General features: G+C 48.6%; 1 protein-coding gene across 1 annotated transcript in view; it reads left to right on the top strand.

Moving 5' to 3' along the window:
- Positions 1–24,549, top strand: part of RAI1 (retinoic acid induced 1) — a 185,785-nt gene that overhangs the window by 62,996 nt on the left and 98,240 nt on the right. Inside the window, 1 exon segment of the mRNA XM_029058291.2 lies at positions 4,300–4,399. The gene's annotated coding sequence lies outside the window, so the exon portion shown is untranslated.

The raw sequence follows: 24,549 nt of genomic DNA, 5'->3' as shown, positions 1-24,549 counted from the left end.
GACATTTTGAATGAAAGAGGCCATTCAAATGGAGCTATGTAAACAAAGAAGCAGAATTCTCCTCCTGCCTTGCTCTCCAGGAGAACTCAGGATAGAGCAACACAAGGAGAGAGCATCTGGCCCTTTAAAGGCAGAGAATTCTCATCCGTTGCTGCCATCATCAGGAAACAGTTAACCAGAAGCAAGCCATCCCCAGTTAGACCTGGACAAGCCCCACAGCCCCTCCCAAGGGAGCAGGACTTGGCTCACTGGACGTGGCCGGACACGAAGGGAAGACTGTGGTCTGACTGGGCAAGTGAGAGCTTGCCACTCGGGGGAGTGGGGAGGGGAGTCACACACCCGTGAGGTGAGACGCAGACCAGATGAAGGAAAAGCAAGCACCTGGCCCCGGCCCTGCCAGCGTGTACGGACGGACCCCTGTTCGCTCCGCTGCCGCGCTTTGTGCTTGTCAGAGAGGGAGGCAGGTTGCCCTCTTGGGGAGATGTGGGAACACAGCAGCACAGACAAGGCCCCCCCTCTCTGGGCTCTCTTGGGCCAGGGAGCCAGTCCAACAGGGGTGCGGGGGCCTATAGAGAGGCACGAGGGGGAAGCCATTGAACACTTTCTAATCTCGGCAGAAAGTCTGGGAAGGCGATTCCCAGCTCTGTTGGTTCAGAAGGACAGTTGCACGAAAGCCCCTCGGGTTTGATGCTGCCTCATCCTCTAAGTCTCCTCCCGCACTGGCCAACCCAAAGCTCCCCACCATTCCTTTTACTGGCACAGTTGGCACCTCTTGCTATCAGAAAAAGAAGATTCTCCCAAGGGACTGTGTCTGAAGTGACTATATCCCCCCCCCCCACTGCTCAGCACAGTGCTTGGTACACAGTAAGCTCTTAGGGCAGGCCTCCCTCTCAGGTGCCATCCTATGGAGAAAGGTCTCACCGGGAAGCTGGGACCTATCAATCAATCAATCGTATTTTGGGGGCTTTTAGAATTCCAGCATAGGGAGTCCAACAATTCAGGCTAATGAGGAAGGGGAGGCTATGGCCAGGTGGACTAAGGAGGGCTAAAAAAGGAAGCCTATCCTCCCAGAAGAAAGAGGTGGTCTTTCAGTCCTCCTGGGATTTGGACTCCATGATGCCTGGCTTCTGGATTCCCGAGAAAAGGGCAGTTTGGAAGACTAGGAGGATGGGCCAGGGGAAGGGTGGGTTGAGAAAAATGAATTACTCTCTCCCCCTTCAAAGCCTTATTGAAGGAACTTCTCCAAGAAGCCTTCCCAGACTAAGCCCCACTTTTCGTCATCTCCCACTCCCTTCTGTGTCGCCCCAACTTTGCTCCCTTTGCTCCTCTCCCCTTCTGGCCCCACAGCACTTATGTACATATCTGTAATTTTATTTATTTGTATTGATGTCTGTTTCCACCCTACCCCCACCCTCGACTGTAGGCAGGGAATGTCACTGTTTGTTGTTGTGTTGTACTTTCCCAAGCACTTAGTACAGTCCTCTGCACAGAGTAAGTGCTCATTAAATAAGATCGAATGAATGAATGGACAGCAGTGGGCTCAAGCCACTCACATCCAAATGGAACCAGTCAAGGATGCCAAGAGTGGGAAAGGGGTGTAGGAGCAAAAGCGAGAGGGGTGGAAATGATTGGCAGGCACTGAGGGTGGGTGTCGTTGGTTGGGGTAAAAGGAGGGATGGTGAAGAGGGGACAGAGAGCTACATTTGCTAATAATGCAACTTCCCTGGGGAGCAGGGAGTGGGAGGTGAAAGGCATGGGCTGCTCCAGGCACCTCCCAGACCAGGGACTGAGTCTAGTGAAAGGCAGGTAATCAAGGGAGTCAAGAGACAGAGAGAGAATGATAGTGCATTCTGTGCCATCTCCAAGGACTTCCAAACACAATTATCCCATTCCTCCTTCCCTGTCATTCAGCTAGAGAGCAGAGGTGGTGAGTTTCATGGACAGAAAGAGAAATTGAGGCCTGAGTCTCCCCACCTTGGGTGGTAGAGGTGTCCAACCAGAACCGCATTCCCTTAAGCCCTTAGCAGCCAAGAGAGGGGAGCTGTTGAGGGTCGGGGTCGGGACCGAGGACTGAGGAAGAAAAGACTCAGACCTCACCGGAGGCGAGGAGGGGAACGGGGGCCACAGTCAGCCAGGGGAGAAGATGTGAAATGGTCTAATGCCATTAGACAAATGGACGGTCCGTCCTCCCTCTTGGACGCCGCGCGTCGCCTTGGTCACCTCGGAGCAGAAATAGAAACGATCCAGAGAAAGGCCGAGGGAAATCGGGAACGGCAGCCAGCGGGAGGGGAGAAGAGGGGGGAGGCTTCATCGGGGGAGAGCGATTAGCCGGCGCCCAGCCATTCGTCTGGAAGGCGCGGGGGGGTGGGGTGGGGAGGGCGAGTGGGAGGCGATAGGAGAGAGTCAGCGGCTCCTTACCCTTGGCCCTAGCCCGGGGACAAGGGCAGGGCTGCGGAGTGTGCAAACGAGTTGCTGAACGTGCGGGCGAAGACCGAGGAGACGGAGCTGCGGAGGAAATCCTCCCCCGTCCCAACGTGTAATTATTAACCTGGGGAATGGGCCGAGACCAAACGGGGGTCGGCGGGATCACACGTCGGTGGAGACGGTGAAAAAGGGGGGGGGGGACGTCTGCGCCGGGCACCACCCTGGCCAAAAAGAGAAGAAGAATTAAGCTCCGTTGGGATTGTCAGAGTGGGCAAACCTCGTCTCCCCCCACCCTACCCCAACCCCGCACACACAATACACATACACACAAACACACACACACACACAAAAAGAGGCACCTCTCCAAAACACACGCGCGCGCAAAGCTCCCTCCACTCAATGCGCTTCGGGGCGCAAGCCGGAGTCCAGCTGCCATCGGGATTCTTGCCTTCCCATGCGGATCCGGGATGCAATTAGAGGCTCCTCGGGGGGAATGCGGGACGGGACGGGGGGGAGGGTCGGTGGGTCTGGGGTCTGACCTGCCTCGCCCCCTCTGGGAATTAATTGCAACGGACATTGGCGCCTCTTCAAGGTGAAGGTCCTTGGGCGGAGAAAACGGAATCTCCCGCGCCGCCTCGGGTTTTCTGGCTATTCTCATTCAAAAAGGGTCTGGGGGGGAGGGGTTAGATGGGGGAGGGGGGTCTCCTCTCCCCTCCACCCCCCTCCCTCCCTCGATTTTCCGTAAACACCCAGAAGCGGACAAGGAGGTGAGCTGCTGTCGGATCTCATTCGCCAAGCACGGTCCGAGCTAAATCCCCAAAGATACACAAACCTTGGTGTCCGGGCTGCTGGGTTTCTCCCGTCAGTCATTGTTTCGGCCACAGCTGGCTAAGCAGGACAGAGAAAGCTGCAGGGGGGGTTTCCTCTTTCCCTCCTTAACTCAAGGTTTCGCCCCCAACCACCCCCGCACCCCGACCCCCTCCCGTCGCCACCCCTCTGAGTTTGAAAGTGCAGCGCAGCTAAGGAACCGAGTCTCCTCTCCCTCCCTCCATCCTCCATCCTTCTCAGGCAGATCGTCCTCAGACCCGAGATATTTAGGGGAGAGGGTTGCGGGGCTGGGATTGGGTTTGGGAAAACACGATCAGCTAAAGAATAGGGGAAAATATCCAAACGGGCATACCTCCCTATCCTTCCTCCCCAGGATCTAGCTCTCCCCACCCCAAATCCCCCCACCTCCACGCACGCACACACACACACAAACACATAGACACACACAAAAGATGTCTGCAGTTTTCTGTTGACCGTGCATGATGGCATTTCTGGGCTCTGTGTGCTGCCTCTGCTATTGATTGCTATTCCACACACGCACGCACACATGCACACACCGGCAAGCTTGCTCCCCACTCGGGAAAAAGAAAAAAGTCATCGTTACCAGCCCCTCAGTATCTCTGAGCATCCTAGCCTCTGACCTGACGTCTCTAGAGTGATATCGCACGAGTGTCTTCCACACCCTCCTCTTTCTCTTCCTCTTCTCACCACCCCCGACGCCCCCCCCACTCTTCAGCCTCCCTAGCTTCGTTATCCTGCCTGGTGTGTAGCCGCCTGCAGCCCCCCCCCCCCCCACCACTCCCACCGCTGGCATTAAATTTTCAGAGTGGATGCTATAGGGCCGTTTCTAATTACCTTATATCCCCTAGTGGTCCATGAATAATGGCTACTGAAGGAGCTCAGAAGGGTTGCTGAGAAGGAGAAGCGGAGGGAGAGAGAGGGAGGGAGAGTGTGTGTGTGTGAGAGAGAGAGAGAGAGAGAAGGAAGCCAGAGGAAGAGGAGTTAAAAAAAAGAAAGAATTGTGCTATTTCTCATATTTTTCCCAAGGATCTAATCTGGCAGCCGTGTTCTGGAAGAGGAGCAAGAGAGAGGAAAAAGGAAGAGACGTACAGAGACCTACCGCTAGAGAACAAGGAGGATATAACAGGTATTGTTACACTTTATCCTTGTGTCTTTATTCGTTTTTTGCTTGTTTTATGCCCATTTGTGGAGATTTCCCGCGTCTCGTTGTCTTTGCCCGCTCTCCCTCTAACTTGCCACCCTCGTTACTGGTGTCGCCCGTTAGATTGAGACCTCCCGGGACTGCCTTTTTTTTCTCTCTCTCTCCTTTCCTCTTCCTTTTCTGGCAGGAGTTGTTAATTTTCTCTTTGGTGTTCTTGGATTATTTGGCTCATTTTCCCTGTGGGTCGTTATCGGTTGCTTGGAGTCTCTCCTTATAGGAATAAGGATTTCTCTTTTTTTTGCCCCCTCCCCTGTTTTCCCCTGATCCATTTACAAAGTGTCTTGGGAGCTGGGATCCGGTGGGACGAAGTGAGTGAGTCTGAACAAAGATAAGGCTGACACTTTTGGAAACAGGACGTTGTGGGGGGGGGGGCGGGAATGAAGGGAGAAAGGGATGAATTGGTTGCCCTGGGAAAGGAAAAAATAGGCAATACTAGTTTGCAAAGTTGAAAAATCCCAGCGCGTTAAGCACAGGGCGCTCGGGAGCTCACCCGGAGCGTGAGAAGCGATCCGGAGGGGCGTCGTTTGTCTAACCCCTGAGCCTTCATTGTCCTGCACGGTCTAGCCCTTCCAAACTTCCAGGGAATACGTGACCCTTATGCTCACCCTCCAAGATTCCCAAATCGTTGATTGACCCCTCCAGGGGTCGGTTAGCAGGGATTGTCCTTGGGGGCGTAGAGGGAATTCTTTATTCCCCTCTCCTGACCAAGCACAGCAATTCATGGGGTGGGGGGTGGGGGGTCTTAGCTGGGAGCCTCGGAGTCCCGGCCACGTCCATCTGGTTAATTCATTCATGGTCTCTCGCTATCTCTTTCGTCTCTCTTCCCTCCTGCTCCCCCCCCCCCCCGCCAGACATGTACACCCCGCCCCCTCGCATGACCACGGTGGCAACCAAAGCCCTCAATGCTGGGCACGGATGCTCCCTAACCCTGGACCTGAGCCGTAGTTGCGCCCTTGGGACGTGAGCCTGTTTTCAGCGAGGAGCTGGAAATGATGGCAAACGTCTGAATCCAAAGCAATACAAAACGTGCAACAGGAAAGATGCTGTGTGTTTGTCTGTGCGCGCCTGTGTGCGTCTTACACCACGAAAGAGCCCCGCTTCACTGGTGCGGGAGGACAGAGGGACCAAACCGGTCCTGTCTCGTCTGGAAGGGCCCGGTGTGTGTGGGGGGGGTGATGCCCCTCCACCCTCGACCCCTGACCTTCCCCTCCCCTTAAGGTTTTGGGGTCCCCAGCCGACTTAATGGGAGGTTGGGGGGGGAGTCCGAGAAAGGAGGGGAACACGCCCCACAGCTTTGGCCAGAGGTAACTTTGCAAAGCGTGGAAAGCTTGGAGTTGCAAAGTCGAAGGAAAATGGAAAGAAGCCAGTGGGGCGGGCCTGGATTTGGGGTGATGGTGACAATGGGGTGGTGATCGATGCCACCCCATTCACCCCAGCAATGCCATGGCCCAGCCCCCTAAAAGCACGCTCCCCTGCTTCCAGCTCCCTTTCAGTTTTCTTGTCTTTTTTGGGGGGGGAGGGGAAGAGTTGAGAGTCGGGATGCGTGGGTCCCTCGGGGCTTCAGTGCCCCCCATGCCAGCTCTGAGCCCGTGTCGCCTCTACCAAGGGGTGGAGGGGGCGAAGTGGGGAAAGAGCAGGAACCAGGGGGGCGGAGAGTCGATTTAAATTGGCCTTAATGGAATCCCAGGGCAGCTCTTTCAGATGAAAGTCAAAGGAAGAGGCAGAGCGAGTCTCGGCAGACCCTGTCTGTTGAATTAAAGATGCCGCGTCCCCCTTCTTCTCCCCAACCCCCTGTCCTCCCGCCCACTTTTTCCTCTTTAAAAGGAAAAGCCCACCACCCTGAACCCGAGTGGAGGGGAGGCAGAGGCGCCGGAGTTCCCCGGGGCCGTAATGAGCGCTCCTAATTGAAGAGCGCTTTTGTTTTGTTGTTTAATGGCATTTGTTAAGCGCTTACTACGTGCCAGGCACTGTACTAAGCGCTGGGGTGGATACAAGCAAATCGGATTGGACACGGTCCTCTCCCACATAGGGTTCCCAGTCTCGATCCCCATTTTCCAGATGAGGGAACTGAGGCACAGAGAAGTGAACTGACTTTCCCAAGGTCACACAGCAAGAGTTATCCTGCGCTCGCCCCGGGCTGGGGTGGGGCTTTGCACCCTTTCCCTCCACCCTCACTCCCTCCTCCTTTTGGGGGGTACGATGCCCCTCTGTGCCCCAGGGAGAGTGCCTTCCCCCTCCCCCCAAACCTGTAGCCCAAGGGCTGGAAGGGGTAAGAGGGGTAGGAGGTGCAACCATCTGTTTATTTGTATTGATGTCTGTCTTCCTTCGCCAGACTGTGAGCTCTTTGTGGGCAGGGATTGTCTCTCTTTAATGCCCTATTGCACTTTCCAAGCGCTTAGTCCAATGCTCTGCACACAGTAAGCGCTCAAGAAAACTACTGAATGAATGAAGGCTCAGCAAATGCTTTGCCACCTTTCCTTGCCCTGGGAATCTCTGGGTGGGGAGGGAAAGGGCAGCATCTGCCAGACTGGGAAGGGGCCATGCCCCAAGGCAATTGCCTTCTCCAAACTCATCAGTTCCAACCCTGGGCTGAGGGAAGAGAGGTTGGTTGCTTCTCAGAGCCCTTTGGGCAACAAAAGTCTGAAGGGGCTGGCATCCCTCGCAGAAAAGCGGGATCGATGGAGGCCCAGAGGTAGTGGCTGTGGGGAACATTAAAAAAGGTAGAATGGTGAAGAGGAAGTTGACTTTGATAAGCAGCCTGGTAAGGAGAAGAAGGGATTCAGGTTTTTCGCTATGGAACCGTGAGGGGGCCTCTTATCCCAAGGTTGACCATTAGTCATCAGAGAGGCTCCTTCCTGGAATGACAAGATTCTCAGAAGGGCTTCGATTCTCTTGCACGCTCTCCCATTCCCCCTCCTGTCTTATGTGCGAGTAGTGAAGCTTCCTTGCCCCTCCCGGTGGGAACCTAGAGGATACAGTTCACCTGACACCACTGTCAGTCAGTCTATTGATAGTATTTACTGAGTACCAACTGGGTACAGAGCACAGTACTAAGCACCAAGGTGAATACCAGAGAGGCAAAAGACTGTCCCTGGCTTCAGGGAGCTTGATCGCCCATGATTAGCTGCTTAAATGACCAAACTCTGGCCTTGGGCTTTCCTGGATTGCTTCCCAGGGACCAGTGCAATCCTAAGGGATGCTTTTTTTGTTTTCCTCTATGGTATTTATTAAGCATTTACTATGTGCAAGGCACTGACCTAACCCCTGAGGTAGATGTAAGATAGTAATAATAATAGTAATGATGATGGTATTTGTTAAGCACTTACTTTGTGCCAGGCACTATATTAAGCACTGGGTTTGATACAAGCAAATCAGTTTGGACTTGGTCCCTGTCCCATGTGGAGCTCAACCTCTCAATTCCCATTTTACAGATGAGGTAACTGAGGCTCAGAGAAGTGAAGTGACTTGCTCAAGGTCACATGGAAGATAAGTGGCAGAGCCAGGATTAGAACCCATGATCTTCTGTCTCCCAGACCCGTGCTCTGTCCACTACTTCATGCTGCTTCTATCTCACTATTGTCTTATTGGATAATAGTTTTGGTATTTGTTAAGTGCTTACTATGTGCCAAGCACTGTTCTAAGCACTGGGGTAGATACAGGGTAATCAGGTTGTCCCACGTGAGGCTCACAGTTAATCCCATTTTACAGATGAGGTAACTGAGGCACAGAGAAGTTAAGTGACTTGCCCACAGTCACACAGCTGACAGGTGGCAGAGCTGGGATTCGAACTCATGACCTTTGACTCCCAAGCCCAGGCTCTTTCCACTGAAAAACTGTCCCTTCCCTTAGCCAAGCAAGAATGCCTCTGAGGGCTGAGGGCACTGTGAGTTGTGGTAGCCTTGATAGTGAAGTTCCTTGTTGGTCCTCCTATTCATAAGATAATCAGGTTGGACACAGTCCCTGTCCCACATAGGGCTCCCCGTTTTAATAATAATAATAATAATAATAATGGCATTTGTTAAGCGCTTACTATGTGCCAGGGACTGTCCTAAGCACTAGAGTAAATACAAGCAAATCGGGTTGGACACAGTCCCTGTCCTATAGGGGGTGGCTCACAGTCTCAATCCCGATTTTACAAAAGAGGTAACTGAGGCCCAGAGAAGTGAAGTGACTTGCCCAAGGTCACACAGGAGACAAGTGGCAGAGCTGGGATTAGAACCCATGATCTTCTGACTCCCAGGCCCGTGTTCTATCCATTATGTCATGCTGCTTCTCAATTCCCCATTTTACAGATGAGGCACAGAAAAGTTAAGTGACTTGCCCAAGGTCACACAACAGACAAGTGGCCAGGATTAGAACCCAGATACTCTGACTCCTAGGCCAGTACTCTTTCCACTAGACCACGCTGCTTCTATCTCCCTATTGTCATATTGGATAATGACAACTGTCCCCCCCTTCCCTTAAGCCAGACAAGAAGGTCTCTGAGGGCTGAGAGCACTGTGAGTTGTGGTGGCCATGATAATGAAGTTCCATGATGAAGCGAAGTGAAGTTCCTATTCATTCCCAGTGTACAATCTTTTCCTTCCAAGGGGTTTCAAAACACCCAATTCCTCACCCTCATGAAGTAGGAGAAGAAAACTCCTGCCATTTTACAGTTGGGTAAATCAATGGTATTAATTTATTGTGTTTATTCTGTAGAGAGCATTGTACTAAGCACTTGGGAGAGTACAATACAACAAAGTTGGTAGACACATTCTCTGCCCTCAATGAGCTTAGAGTCTAGAGACAAGCTTAAATTGAGGGAAGTGTATTGGCAAGCTCATACAAAGTGTCAAGAGACATAATACAACTGGATATGGTGCTCTGCTAACAGTAAGCACTCAATAAATATGATTGATTGATATAGTATAGAGGACAACTAAAACTATCAGAAAGATGGAAAATATTAGGAATCTTCAATATAGAATTCTTCAGTGCCTATTCTTCCTCCATCTTTGACTGTGAGCAACCCCATAATTGTTTGGAATTGGCTCTGACAAGATTAACTTGTATCTACCCCACCACTTTAAAGAGTGCTTTTTTATGGCATTTGTTTGACACTTACAATGCGCCAGACACTGTACTAACCACTGGGATAGATATGAGATAATTGGGTTGGACACAGTCCCTATCCCCCATAAGGTTCACATTATGGTAACCCTATAAGGTTACCATTTTACAGATGAGGTTACCGAGGCACCGAGAAGTGGAAGTGCCTTGCCCAAGGTCACACAGAAGACAAGTAAGGGAGCCTGGATTAGAACCCATGTTCTCTGGCTCCTAGGCCCATGCTCTTTCCACTAGGTCACACTGTTTCTCTAAGTGCTTGACACACAATAAGTTCTTAAGAAATAAAATAACAATAATAATAATGATAAAGGGCAAAATCAACCAAAGGTATTTATTGAGTGTCCAGTGGTTGCCTATCGACCTCCGCTCCAAACAAAAACTCCTCACTCTAGGCTTCAAGGCTCTCCATCACCTTGCCCCTTCCTACCTCTCCTCCCTTCTCTCTTTCTACCGCCCACCCCGCACGCTCCGCTCCTCCGCCGCCCACCTCCTCACCGTCCCTCGGTCTCGCCTATCCCGCCGTCGACCCCTGGGTCACGTCCTCCCACGGTCCTGGAACGCCCTCCCTCCTCACCTCCGCCAAACTGATTCTCTTTCCCTCTTCAAAACCTTACTTAAAAATCACCTCCTCCAAGAGGCGTTCCCAGACTGAGCTCCTCTTCCCCCTCTACTCCCTCTGCCATCCCCCCTTTACCTCTCCGCAGCTAAAGCCTCATTTTCCCCTTTTCCCTCTGCTCCTCCACCTCTCCCTTCCTATCCCCACAGCACTGTACTCGTCCGCTCAACTGTATATATTTTCGTTACCCTATTTATTTTGTTAATGAATTGTACATCGCCTCGATTCTATTTAGTTGCCATTGTTTTTACAAGATGTTCTTCCTCTTGACGCTCTTTAGTGCCATTGTTCTCGTCTGTCCGTCTCCCCCGATTAGACTGTAAGCCCGTCAAACGGCAGGGACTGTCTCTATCTGTTGCCGACTTGTTCATCCCAAGCGCTTAGTACAGTGCTCTGCACATAGTAAGCGCTCAATAAATACTATTGAATGAATGAATGAATACTCTGGGCAGAGCACTGTACTCAGCATTTGGAAGAGTGCAATAGAGTTAATAGGTACAATTCCGGCCCTCAAGGATCTTACAATCAACTCACTGTGGGAGACAGATGTTAAAATAAATTTCAAGAAGGGGAAACAGTTGAGTATAAGGTTATGTACATAAATACTGTGGGGATGAGGTGACTATCAAAATGCTTAGGGGGTTCAGACTAAGTTAATAGGAAAGAGACTAGGAGGGGGAGATTAGAGATTCATCAGAGAAAGCTTCATAGAGGGGATATGATTTTTAGTAGGGTCATGCAGATGGGAAGAGTGTTGCTCTGTCAGATATAAAGAGAGGTAGGAGGGTGTGAGTATAGAAAAGAGATAGAGAGAGGTGAGAGTGAGGCACTGTGAGTATATTGGTATTAAAGGAATGAAGTGTGTGGGCTGAGTTGTAGTGGGAGAAGAGAGAGGTTAGGTAGAAGGGAAAGAGCTGATTGAATTCCTTGAAGCCAGTGGTGAGGACTTTCTGCTTGGGGCAGAGATGGATGGGCACCATTGAAGGTTTTTGAGGAATAGGGAGGCATGCACAGAATGATAGTCTAGAAAAATTGTCATATTTTAGAAAATGATCCAGGCAGCAGAGTGGAATATGGGCTGGAGAGGGGAGAGGCTAGAGTCAGGGAGGTCAGCAAGGAGACTGATGCAGTAGCTGAGCTGGGGTATGAACAAGTGCTTGGATGGAGAGGAAGGGGTAAATTCTGGAGATGTTGGAGAGATAGAATTGACAAGATTCAGTGACTGACTAAGTATGCAGGTTGAAGAAGAGAGATAAGTCAAGGATAATGCCAAAGTTAAGGGCTTATGAAACAGGAAGGAGGGCAGTGATGAAAAAGAGGAAAAGAGGATTTTGGAGAGAAGATAAAGAGTTCAGTGTTAGCTATGTAGAGGTTCTGTCAGGACATCCATGTAGAGATATCCTGCATGCAGGAGGAGATGCGAGATTGTAAAGAGAAGGTAGGGGCTTGTGAGGTAGATTTGAGATTCATCCATATAAAGGTTATAGTTGAAACTGTGAGTGAAGATTGGAAATAGAAGGGAACGCAGAACTTGGCCCTGAGGCGCACCCATAGTTAGCAAGTGGGAGGCAAAGGAAGAGGCAGGGGAAGACACAGAGAAGGAGTGACTAGAAAGATAGGAGGAGAACCAGGAGAGGATAGAGACAGAAAAAAAACCAAGGTTAGATAGTGTTTCCAGAAGAGAAAGTTCACAAATTAGGGCAGACTAGAGTCCATTAGATTTGGTGAGAAAGTTGTTGATGACCTTAGCTCTCTAAGCAGTTTCGATGGAGTGGAGGGGTCAGGAGTTGGATTGTAGAGGGTCAAGGAGGGACTTGGAGGAGAGGAAGTGGAGGCAGAGAGTGTAAACAACCCATTTGCAAAGTTTAGTCAGGAATGTTAGGAGGGAGATGGGGTGACAGCTAGATGGGGTAGTGGAGTCTGGAGAGGGTGTTTTTAGGACAGGAGATGGGAGTATTTGAAGCAGAGGGAAAAGTGCCATAATAATAATAATAATGATTGTGGTATTTGCTAAGTGCTTACTATGTGCCAGGCACTCTAGTCGATCAATCATATTTATGAAGCGCTTACTGTGTGCAGAGCACTGTACTAAATGCTTGGGAGATTACAATTAACAATATAACACGTTCCCTGCCCTCGAGTTTACAGTCCATTCATTCGTTCATTCAATCGTATTTAGTGAGCACTTACTGTGTACAGAGCCCTATAGAGGGGTAGATACAAGATATCCTACTAAGCGCTGGGCTAGATACAAGATAATCGGGTTGGACTCAGTCCATGGCCCACATGGGGCTCACAGTCTTAGTCCACATTTTACAGATGAGAAAAATGAGGCACAAAGAAGTTAAGTGACTTGTCCAAGATTACACAACAGGCACATGGCAGAGCTGGGATTAGAACTCAGGTCCTTTGACTCCCAGGCCCATGCTGTTTCCACTAGGTCACGCTCCTTCCCAAATAGAGGGCCATAAGAGAGTAAGAACAGGCCTGGGAGGAAAGAAGAATGGTCACAGATATTTTTATAAAGTGTGAATGCATAAGGTAGGAGGCACAGTTTGAAAGCAGGTGAGAAGACTCCTCTCGACAGTGGATGGGGAGGGTAGGAGGGAGCTGGAGAATTGAAGGAGAGATTTGGGGGGGTTGTTCACATTTAATGGTTTCGATTTTGTCAACAAAATAGTTGACAAGGTCATCAGGGATGAGAGCGGGGCACTAGGGATTTGAAGAGGGAATTTAAAGTCTGGAATAGAGTCAATAAGGGTCACAAAGTAGTGTTGCTGGGCAGAGGAGAGCGTATAGTTCTAGCAGGTGAGTCTGACACAGGCCGAGATTTTGTAAATCATGCAAGGTGTGGTCAGGGCAAACACAGAATTGTCGTTCATCAAATCCCACAGTAGAAGAACAAGACAAACTTTGAAGGTGGAAGATGGTAGATTCAAATGAACAAAAGGAACCATGTCTTCACACCACAGGTGATAAGCAGGTGGTATCTTTGCCATGGAAAGTTGGACAGGATGAAAATATCAGCAGGTTCAGAAGGGTTTTGGCTAAATTCATGAACAAGAGGTTCATAATGAACACTGGAAGTCAAGTTAGGGGTGTAGAGGGGGAAAATTCAGGCTGTTAGGTGGCACATCTTTGTTCATTAGGACGGATGTAAAGGAGGACAATCACCTCATCATTCCCCTAAGCATCCAGCTGCCACCCTCTTTGGACTGAGTATGGGGACTAGAAGGACTATAGTTCTGACCTCACTATAGTTCTGACCTAATAATGGCTGTGCTTATGTTCCTGTGTTCTTAACAGACTAGTCTTCGTCTCCTGGTGTCCTCTTAGTACTTGCTCTCTCTCACCCTCTCTCTCTTTCTCCTCAGACTAGGCCATATTTCTTTACCCTGTTAAGTTCGAGGAGACCTCTCTTGAAGTTACTGCCTGGGTTGGAGGCTAAACTAGTTTCCTCTTTCTCAGGATAGTATGTATGTGTGTGTATGTGTGTGTGTCTTTGTGCATGGAGAGAGTCCTGGCTGAAGTGGCATTGCTTCTGGGAGTTCTTTGGGGCCCTTCCTGAGGGATCAGCCCAAAGTGTCTGGCTTAAGAGTAGCTAGATGTAAAGAGAGATGGGGGTGAAGATGAAATGTTCACAGCTGAGGGAGCGGGGAAATTGAATTGTATATTATGAAGATGAAAATGCATGAGGAAGGCGAGGTGCTACTGCCAGAGTTTCCAGCTCTCACTTTAGTGTGCTTTTCACCCCCTGCTCTGAAGGTGAGCTGGATTTCTAGAGCTCCGTGCCAAGGGAGAGGGGCCAGAAATCCTCCTGTTTCCCAGAAAAGAGAACTGAGATGTAGAAAAGTGGAGTGAGCTGCCTTGGGTCCCTGTGAGAGTCAGTGGAGCCAAGAATGCTGGCGTTCCAGGCCAGATGCAGGGTGAGAGGGTGGCAGTGAGATAGAGGAGATAGAGGCACAGTGAGAAGGTTAGCACTAGAGGATTGACTGTGGACTGGGTTGTAAGAGGACTTTAGTGAGGTGAGGTAGGAGAGGGCAAAGTGATTGAGTGCTTTAAAGCCAATGGTGAGGGGTTTCTGTTTGATGTGGAGGTGGATGGGCAGCCACTGGAGTTTCTTGAGGAGTGGGGAAACATGGCCTGAACAATTTTGTAGAAAAATGATCCAGTCAGCAGAGTGAAGTATGGACAACTACTCTCCCCCTCTTCAAAGCCTTATTGAAGACACATCTTCTTCAAGAGGCCTTCCCTGACTAAGCCCTCCTTTCCTCTTCTCCCACTCCCTTCTGAGTTGCCCTGACTTGCTCCCTTTATTCATTCCCCCCTCCCAGACCCAAAGCAATAATGTCCATATAAGTAATTTATTTATTTATTCATGTCTGTCACCCCCTCTAGACTGTAAGTTCGTTTTGGGCAGAGTAGGTAACTTTATTGCTGTTTTGTACTCTCCAAGCGCTTAGTACCATGCTCTGCACACAGTAAGCACTCAGTAAATACAATTGACTAATTTACCTGCTGAGCCAGCCTGCTCCAGCACTGCAGAGCACCAGTGCTGGAAAAGCCTGGTGTTGGAGGGACTGCCCAACATCATCATGCATCATGTGTATCATTCCTCTCCAGCTCAGTTGGATGATCCCAAGCGACAGAAAGCCCTGGGTGCGAGGGGTTCACCGTTAAAACAGGATGCTGTAAATCATGCTGGTCAGGAGCTAGGGACAACAGACTCCTTTGCTGCTCAGAGTCAGCCCCAGATTATCCATCCGTGGCACACTAAAGGTCCCAGAATCCAACAGAACATGTGAGGTTTGGTGGTCTGGGCTCCACAGCCCCTCCAGGAGAAAACTGGCAACATTAATGGCTTTTGCTCCCTTACGGCCCCTTATGTCCTCACCGAGCTTTGAAATCTTTGGATAAACATCCCAGAAGCTGAGGTGGTGGGGAAGAGGGGGAGGGTTAAGATTTATGTCATTTTAGGGTGAGACTCACTCACTGAAGAGGATAAAAAAGAAAGGAAAAAACCGATCGGAGCCAGCCAAGCTCTTATCACTGAAACAGGACACTTACGGCTCTCTCCCCCACCCCCAAAGCAATCATTAAAAGCCATAGGCAGTGGGTATCTTGATGCTCTGTCAGTCTGAGCCTTTTCCAGCAGAAGTCTCAGAAGGCTAGCACTCTGCTACATATAAGAAAACAAGTGAGAAGAAGGAGAAGGGAGGAGAGAGCCTTTGCAGCAGGCGATCAATAATGGTAGTGTCAGTCAGGGCCCCTGAAGCTCCTGCATCATACTTTCACTCAGAAAGGAGCTCTGCTCTCTCCCTAGGACTGAGGAGAAGGAGTCAGGGGGTGGGGGAAGCGGAGAAGCAAGGCAGGATGCAGAAACTAAGAGTGACAATTAAGGGAATGAGGATGAACTGGAGGGGTAGAGAGCAAAGGGGAAGAAAGGGATGGTACCCCATCTCTCAAGCATCGGAGTTCTCTGCTGTTACCTATGGTGTCCTTCTCTGTTCCCTACCCAAGATGGGTCATGAGTGGGAGCAATCCAGCTCTCAGGGAGAAGGGGGAGGAGGTGAGAATAGGCCAGTTTTCCTTGGTCTCCCTTAGGAAGAAATGAATGCTCTACTTATTCCCGCCTCAACCCCTGTTCCCCACTCTAACCTCTAAGCCATTCTAGCCTCCGAGGTTAGGAGAAAACCTGTTTTCTGTATGTGTGTGTGTGTGTTTGTGTGTGTGTGCATACACACACATATGGGTGTGGGTACTGGTGCCTGTGCGTGTGCTTAGGAGAAATCAAGGAAAAGGATCAAGGATCCTTTCCATTAATGCACTTTTCAAGGTTGAAGATCTGTGGGTGGAGAGGAGAGGCCTGAAGTGGGAGGGGGAAGGGAAAAATGGTAAGGCATTGGGGAAACTTAAAAGAATGTCTTCCTTTTGTCTCCAAGGAGATAGCTTGAGAAATGATCCACACGTTAATTAAAATTATTATATCTTGATTGAGCCATTTCTGTTTGCCCAGGAAGAGAAAGAAAGAGATTATCTCAAAAAAAAAAATAACCGAAAGAATCCATTAGACAGAAAAATCCTATCCCCAAAGTATGAACTCATCACCCGGTCCTTGTCATCTGGGGAAAAAAATAAACCAAAACCAAGGCCGTTGACCCAAGGAAAATGGTGGGGGTGGCGGGGAGAGGGCAGGTGGGAGGAGAGGCCGGGTTTTTATTTTGAAAAGACTGTGCGCACTCGTCCGCTGGGGAATACGCAGCAATGCTGCCTCCTTTGAAATGTTAGAAGCAATTCAGATCAGTTACTACCAACTGCATTGCTCCCGGGTGAGGAGGAGGCAAAGCTTCGGGCTGGCGCGACTGGCGAGCCCATTTAGGTGACACTGTAGGGGGGGGGGAGAGTGGAGCGCTTTACGACTTCTCTTTCCGTAGGGATTCTGATGGGCCGGTCAGCGGGGGGTCTGGGGACTGGGGGTGCACGGAGTGGAGGGGGTGGAGATTGGATCCTTGCCTTAAGTTTTTGGTGCACAAACCTGTGTGACTCCTGGATTTGCTTTCGAAGCCCTCTTGGGCCTTGGTTACCTTAGAGATGACCCATCTTTTCATGATTCTCCCAGCCGGCTTGTTTTCCAAATTCCAACTTTAGAACATCTCCCCGACCCAGGACCTTTTCCCGGGATCCTTCCTCCCACTGGCCTCGCAAAGCCCAACGTGGGCTGACCTTTCTGGCAAATTTCTGTAGCCACCCCCCGGCTCATTAGGCTGGATGTTCTGCCGCCTTGTAAGATATTCAGGGATTTTAATACAATTTTAAATTGATTTAACAACAAGCCTTACTGGGGTGTTTAAAATACCACGAGGGCAGCCAGAGGCCAACAGCAAAGGTATAATTGCTCTCAATTTGATAAATACAACTGGCCTGGTGCTCTTCCTAATCCACCTTACCCCTCCCAGGGTGACTGCAGTCTTGCATGGCCCTATTACCCTGGAGTCAGTCAAGCAGACAGCCCTATTGACTGGAGGACTTTGCTAGTGCTGTGGGGAGTTATAGAGGAAGAAGACAAACTGCCTGCCCTCAGGACTTCACAATCTAACAGCAGAGGCAAGAAAACAACTGCATAATTAAGCAAAAGGACTTAGACCCCAAGCAGAAAACTTCAAGTGGATGAAGTGCCTAGCTATTGTGTGCCATGTTAGGGGGGAGCTGGAATGGTCAATCAAACAGTGGCATTTATTGACCATTTTCAGGATGCAGAGCACTCTACTACCTGTTTGGGACAGTACAATGCAGCAGAGTTAGTAGATTTGACCCCTGCCCCCAAAGAGCTTATAGTTTAGATTGAAGGAGTCAATGGGAGAGTGGGCCAATGTGTGTTAAAATGCCTTTCTGGGAATAGAGGGGCAGCTAGAAAGCAGCATGGAATAATGGAGAGCGCACAGGCTTGAGAGTCAGAGGTCATGGGTTTGAATCCCAGTTCCACCACTAGTCAGCTGTGTGACTCTGGGTAAGTCACTTAACTTCTCTGTGCTTCATCTGTAAAATGGAGATTAAAACTGTGAGCCCCAAGTGGGACAACCTGATAACCATTTATCTACCCCAGCGCTTAAGACAGTACTTGACACATAGTAAGCGCTTAACAAATACCATCATTATTATTATTTTTGGACTGCTGATGACATCTGGAGAGCAGGTGTCACTCTCCAGGGCCCTGGGTAGATGGAGACATGGTAGCACATGGTGGGCCCTAGGAGGGAGTCATTTGTTCTTCCCCCCTTCCACTCCCATAACACTAATGTACATATCTATAATTTATTTGTATTGATGTCTCCCCGCCTCTAGTCTGTAACCTCAATGTGGGCAGGGAATGTGTCTGTTTACTGTTGCATTGTACTCTCTCAAGTGCTTAGTACAGTGCTCTGCACACAGTAAGCGCTCAATAAATACGATTGAATGAATTTTGATTTTACCATTGCCTCTCTCTTCCCTTGCGACCACTGCCTTCTCCTACACTAGTAATAGAAACTGGAAATCGTGTGTGTAGCTCAGAGTTGGTGCTTTTAGAATATGACAGAGCCAGGGAGGACCATGTCTTCAAAGGCGAATGGACAGAAATTGAAAGACCCTTCCACTTGGATAAGAATTGGCATCCATGAAGAGCCCATGAAAAAGAACACAGATCTGGGAGTCAGAGGACCTGGGTTCTAACCCCACTGCTGCTACCTCTCTGCTGTGTGACCTTGGGCAAGTCACCTAACTTCTCTGTGCCTCAGTTTTCTCATCTGCCAAATGGGGATCCAATGTCTGTTCTCCCTCCTACTTGGACTGGGAGCCCCATGTGGGACCTGATTATCATGTGTCTACCCCAGAGCTTGGGGTGCAGTGCTTTACCCATAGTAATCACTTAACAGATACCACAATTATTATTATTATAATTGTTATCCCCTGATTGTTTTCCAGGTCTGAACTGGTTGTGAGGGGATCTCTGCCCTGGAAATCTTGGAGTGTGGTCCTTTTGTAAACTGTTCCTCCAGGACCTCTTTCTAAATGAGCTTGTCCTTAAACTTCCACATCAATTATGGGCCCTATAGTGATATTCATCTAAGCAGTTCTCTTCCAGAGTCCTTGGCTGCCCAGACCGAGATACTGGGCTGAGGGAAGAAGTGTAGCCTACTAGTCAGCATTTTTGTGGCCCTTAGTGGATTCCAATGAACTTGGCTGTCATTTTGGGAAATTGTTCCTACCAAGAACATCAGGATATAGGTGAATGTGGTGAACCCCATTTTATAAATGAAGAAGCCGAAGGCCAGAGTGGTTAAGTTTCCAGCGAAAGGTCCATTCCCTTTACAGAACCATATGTCTTGGGAAGGGATCTGAGAACTCTCCCATCTTCTCAGGAAGTCTTGGAGGGGTGGTCTCGTTGGCGGGAGGGTTGAAGAGTGATCAGGTTTATGGATTCCTGGTTGCTTGGTAAGGGAAAAGGAAAGCATTCTTTTCTCTGTTCATATCCTTTTTTAGGGTTCTCCTTTCTCAGCATGACACTAAGGAAATATGGAGGATTACAGCGAACCTCCCCAAGAACCAGATGTGGGGCAAATGATCAATCAATCATATGTATTGAACACTTAACTCTGTGCAGAGCACTGTACTAAACACTTGGGAGAGTACAATATAACAGAGTTGATAGACATATTTGCTGTGACTAGAGGGAGAGAAAGACTTTAATATAAATAAATTATGGATATGTACACAAGTGCTGTGGGGTTGAGGGAAGGTTGAATGAAGGGAGCAAATCTGGGTGATGCAGAAGGGAGTGGGAAAAGAGGAAAGGAGGGCTTTGGCAGAGAAGGCCTCTTGGAAGAAGTGTGCCTTTGGATATGAAAAGGGAGGGTGCTCTAGGCCAGAGGCAGGATGTGGGCAAGAGGTTTGCAGCGAGAAAGACAAGATCAAGGTATAGTGAGTAGGTTGGCATTAGAGGAGCAAAGTGTGCAGGATGGGTTCTAAAAGGAGAAGAGCGAGGTGAAGTAGGAGGGGACAGGGGGATTGAATTCTTTAAAGCCGATGGTAAGGAGTTTTTGTTTCATGTGGAGGTGGATGGGCAGTCACCTGATGTTCTTGAGGAGCCACACTGAGGTACTAGCTCTTCCTATGATTTTGATGCTACAGAGGAGTCCAGCCCTGTTTTCCCCTCTGGCTCTTTCTCAGATCTGTGAATTGTGCCTCAGAGATTTTTCCATTCCTGTGCCTCATTGCCTGAATCTTTAGTAGAAGATAATCCCATTTGAGAAACCAGAGAAGAAATGGAGGAAGGATACCTAGATTAAAAGAATGAGGGATCCAAGAATGGAGACAAAGAAAAGGAAGAAAAAGAGACAGGAGAGCAAGAGTGGGAAGGTAGCGGAGACAAGAAGGAAAGATAAATGGAGAGAGAGATCTTCTGGCCTCTGAGGTCTGTGAGGTGAATCTTGTGAAGGCCCTTGTGGTTTGTGTCCCTGAGGGCTAAGTTTCATGGAGCTTTAGAAATGCCCCCAGAGATGACAGGCACCTGGAGTGGATATCTTTGCTGGGGCAGCCAGGCAATCAGCCTCCTGGGTTCAAAACCCACTGGGGTTACTCAGACTCTAAATTACGCAACATTGGACTTTGCACTTGTGAACTCAGATTGATCCGCTGGCTTGTTGTTGTTCGATATTTAACAATCATGTGCCCACTGGGTGTCCTGGGTGCATACTCTTTCCTAAAAAGAGAGGACAAAGGCTAGAATTGGTTAGAGCCAGAACAGGAGCTCAGGCCTGGGGCCAGTAAAAAAATACAAGGACTAATGGCCATAGATAAGAAGCAGAGAGAATCAGAAGAGGAGGAAATGTTCTGGGAGCCTGTATAGAACTAAACCAATCAGAGCTTCAAATAAGACTGACAAAATCCCAGTAGTGGTGGCCTAGGACAGCATATCCTAAATCAGCCCCATCTCTGGACTCTGGTGAGTTACTCCGAACCCAAAAGCAGAGGCAAGGAGCAGAAAGAACCCCACTGGGGAATTTGGAGAGCCACTACTGCCCCAGTCCAACTCCCAGGAGGCAAAGTCTTTCTGAAGGGGCATGCTGGGAGCAGACAACACATACCTTTCTAACAATCTCAATGCTATATTTAGAAAGTCACCTGCCTGCCTGGATCTGGACAGGGTGAGACTTGGTATCAGACAGGCTAGAGGAGATTGTGGATCCCTCACTGGACCACCTGAGATGGTGAAATAAAAGGGAGGGTACTGGCAGTAAGGAAGCCAGGCTCCAGGTCAACTCTAGCAAATAATGAAGATACAGAGGGTAGATAAACACTTTTACCGGAAATACCTGGATAATTGAATCTAAAATGTATTTTTGGCTGGAATTATCCAGATACTCGTCCAGTATAAACTTGAGCAACACTCAAAAGTCTTATTCCTTCCCAGGCATTTATCTCTAGGGGAAACACAGTGATTCCAGCCTGCCTCCAGCTTTCAAGGAGAGCCAAATAAAGTAAGAACTCGGGAGGCTAAAAGGAGCTATTCACAATCGCGCGTAATTTGAAACAACAGCTGTTCCCCAGCTGTCTAGCTGTCCTATTGTTCTTTAATAAAAATAGTGGATCATCGGAACCTGGCTCACTCAAAAAACATTTTTTCAGTTCCTTGTGTTTCCAATCAATAAAGTTTTACAGAAGGATAATGATAATTATAAGGCCATACCTGGAAATTTCCAAGGTGCTCCGGTGGTCCTCCATCTTGTTCTGCTCACACCCAATATCTTTGAGAAGGAGGGGAAAGGGGAAGGACAATATATCCAATTTGCAGATGAAGTCATCCAGCCAGTTATTACTGGAGCTGGGGTCAGGCCTGTTCTTCTGACTTCCCATTCAGAGTTTGGAAGCATCAGGCAATTCTTCGGGCTAAGTAAGGAAAGCTTTCTGACCTAGAAGATAGAAAGCATATGACTCAAGTTAGACCGTAGACTTCCTGATAATGAAGAAGCTATCTGAGAATACAAAGAGAGGGAAATAGCACCAGAAACTGTAAGCTACTTGGATTCAGTCAGATCAGAAAGAAATGGACTCACGGTCCTCAGAGCTACTAGGTATTAGGCTTCAAGAGAACAGGCTAGGGAGAATTTAAAAATACGGTCAGAGATGTGGATAGGGAGGAATTATTAAAATCTATGAGTGTGAAAGAAGATTGTTGTTTCCTAAAGGACACCGTAATTAAGGCCCGTTAGATTACAATTCATCTGAAAAAGCAGAGTGCAAAGAACCAGAAGCAACCGATGACATTCCATGAGAGACTAAGAGCAAGTGGCGAAGAGAAATGTGTGTACTGAAAATGAAGAAGATGGAAGGCCCAAAAGCTTACATCAGTTAAGCATGGCAAGAGAGAGATAAGGTCAGAGCAGAAGAGGAGAGTGAGTTAGAGCATCATTTTTCAGCCACTGGTTCTAGTACCATTAATGGTGGTACTTCACTGGACAGCAGATAATACTCAGGAAAAATTCTCTAGATGTCTGGAATTCTATGTAGAGTTCTGGTGGCTGCTTCCTGTTTTCCATTCTACTTAAACTGGGAGCCCCATGTGGGACAGGGACTATGTCTGGACAGATTAATTTCTATCTACCACAGTGCACAGAGCAATGCTTGGCACATAGTAACAAATATCATACTAGTACCACCACCACTAATAATAATAATAAAAAATAATTATGGTATTTGTTAAGGGCTTACTATGTGCCAAGCACTGTCTAAGCACTGGGGGTAGATACAAGGTAATCAGGCTGGACAGAGTCCCTGTCCCACATGGGGCTCACAATCTTAATCCCCATTTTACAGATGAGGTAATGGAAGCACAGAGGAAATGAAGTGACTTGCTTTAGGTCATACAGCAGACAAGTGGCGGAGCCAGCATAAGAACCCATGTCCTTTGATTCCCAAGCCCGTGCTCTTGCCACTAGGCCACGCTGCTTCTCTACTGCTACTAATAATAATCATAATGATAATAGCTTAAAAGAACTGGAAAACTTTCAGAGGATGGCAACTAAAATGATCACAGGGATGGAATAGGTCTAGCAAGGAGTCTTCCATTTGGTAAGATAAAGGCTGAGATGGGTTGTGATTGAAAGTTGCAAACTCATGAATGTTCCACCAGATCCCATAGGGAGGGGAAGGGAGAGGAGGAAGGGACACCCACTGAAGTTTGACAGTTGTAGGTTCAAACCAAGCCAAAGGAAATTTGTTTTCCCAGGTAGGTGGTAAGCACAAGGAATTTGTTGTCAGAGGAAATTGTGCAGGTTGAAAATATCGTTAGTTTTGAGAAGGGTTTGGTTGAAAGAATCCCTTTGGGTTGTGAGAAAGGGAAGTCAGAGATGATGGCAGTGCTTATTTGTACAGGGATAGGTACTGGTCAGTCTTCCCCTAGCTGAGGGGATGAGGGCAGATTGGGGTAAGAAGGAGGGAGAGAGAAGATTGAAGAGCAGAAATTCCTCTACTTCCATTCCTCCGGCTCCTCCTTACCAGCAGCCCCAGGCTCCGGCTTGGACAGCTGCCAGAAACTCTATTCTCCAACTTGACCCCACGACCCCACTGTAGCCTTGGTTAGCACCCCTCCCTGTTAATAATAATTGTGGTATTTGTTAAGCCCTTACTTTATGCCAGTCACTGTTCTAAATGCTGAGGTAGATACCAGGTAATCACGACGGACATATTCTCTGCTCTGCATGAGGCTCACAGTCTAAACAGGAGGGAGAACTGGGATTGAATCCTCATTTTACAGATAATAATAATAATAATGTTGGTATTTGTTAAGCGCTTACTATGTGCCGAGCACTGTTCTAAGTGCTGGGGTAGACACAGGGGAATCAGGTTGTCCCAAGTGGGGCTCACAGTCTTCACCCCCATTTTACAGATGAGGAAACTGAGCCCAGAGAAGTTAAGTGACTCGCCCAAGGTCACATAGCAGGCAAGTGGAGGAGCTGGGAGTAGAACCTAGGTCCTCTGATCCCCAGGCCCGTGCTCTTTCCTCTAGGTCAAGCTGTTCCCATGCTGCCTGCCATGGTCCCCCAACTGGGGCAGTCTACATAAGTGCCAGGGTCTTCACCAAGGTGCCATGGCTTGACCCACGGGTCCAGGGTCAAATCCCGGAAAGCACTGGCACAAATGAAGCCAGGGTGGCAGAAGACTCAGGAAGGGTGTAGATAGATCCTCCAGACTGTAAGCTCCTCCTCTAGACTGTAAGCTTGTTATGGGCAGGGAACTTGCCTGCTAATCCTACTGTGGTACTCTCCCAAGTGCTTCTCTCAGTGCTCTGCACATGGTAAGTGCTCAGTAAATACCATTGATTGATTCTTGAATAAAGGTCAGTGAAGAGTCATCGATGTACTTGCTAGATACATAATCATAAAGAAAGCAGGAAGGCAAATGTCACAGTCTTCTCCCAGCATCCAGGATACCACTGTTAGAGAAAGGATATTGAACTGGGTGAGCCATTGATCTGATCCAGTTTGACAACTGTAGTCTTTTGAAGGTAGCTACTGTAGCGTTTGCCTTGTTTAAGGAAAGATGAGAATTAAAATTTTGCTCATCTATTTTCTCTAGATCAGAGACCAGCTGTCCTTTTGTACAGAAGAGCCGATCAATCAATCATATTTCAATCAATTCTATTTATTGAGTGCTCACTGTATGCCGAGCACCGGACTAAGTGTTTGGGAGAGTACAATATAAAAATATAACAGACACATTTCTTGCCCTCAGTGAGCTTGCAGCAATTGTGCCAAGAGCCAATCATAATTTATGGTCCCCCACTTGACACATGACATCATTATGTCATGCTGTG

This window comes from Ornithorhynchus anatinus, chromosome 2, assembly GCF_004115215.2.
Source record: "Ornithorhynchus anatinus isolate Pmale09 chromosome 2, mOrnAna1.pri.v4, whole genome shotgun sequence".
Taxonomy (NCBI): domain Eukaryota; kingdom Metazoa; phylum Chordata; class Mammalia; order Monotremata; family Ornithorhynchidae; genus Ornithorhynchus; species Ornithorhynchus anatinus.
This window is presented reverse-complemented; position numbering and strand designations above follow the sequence as displayed.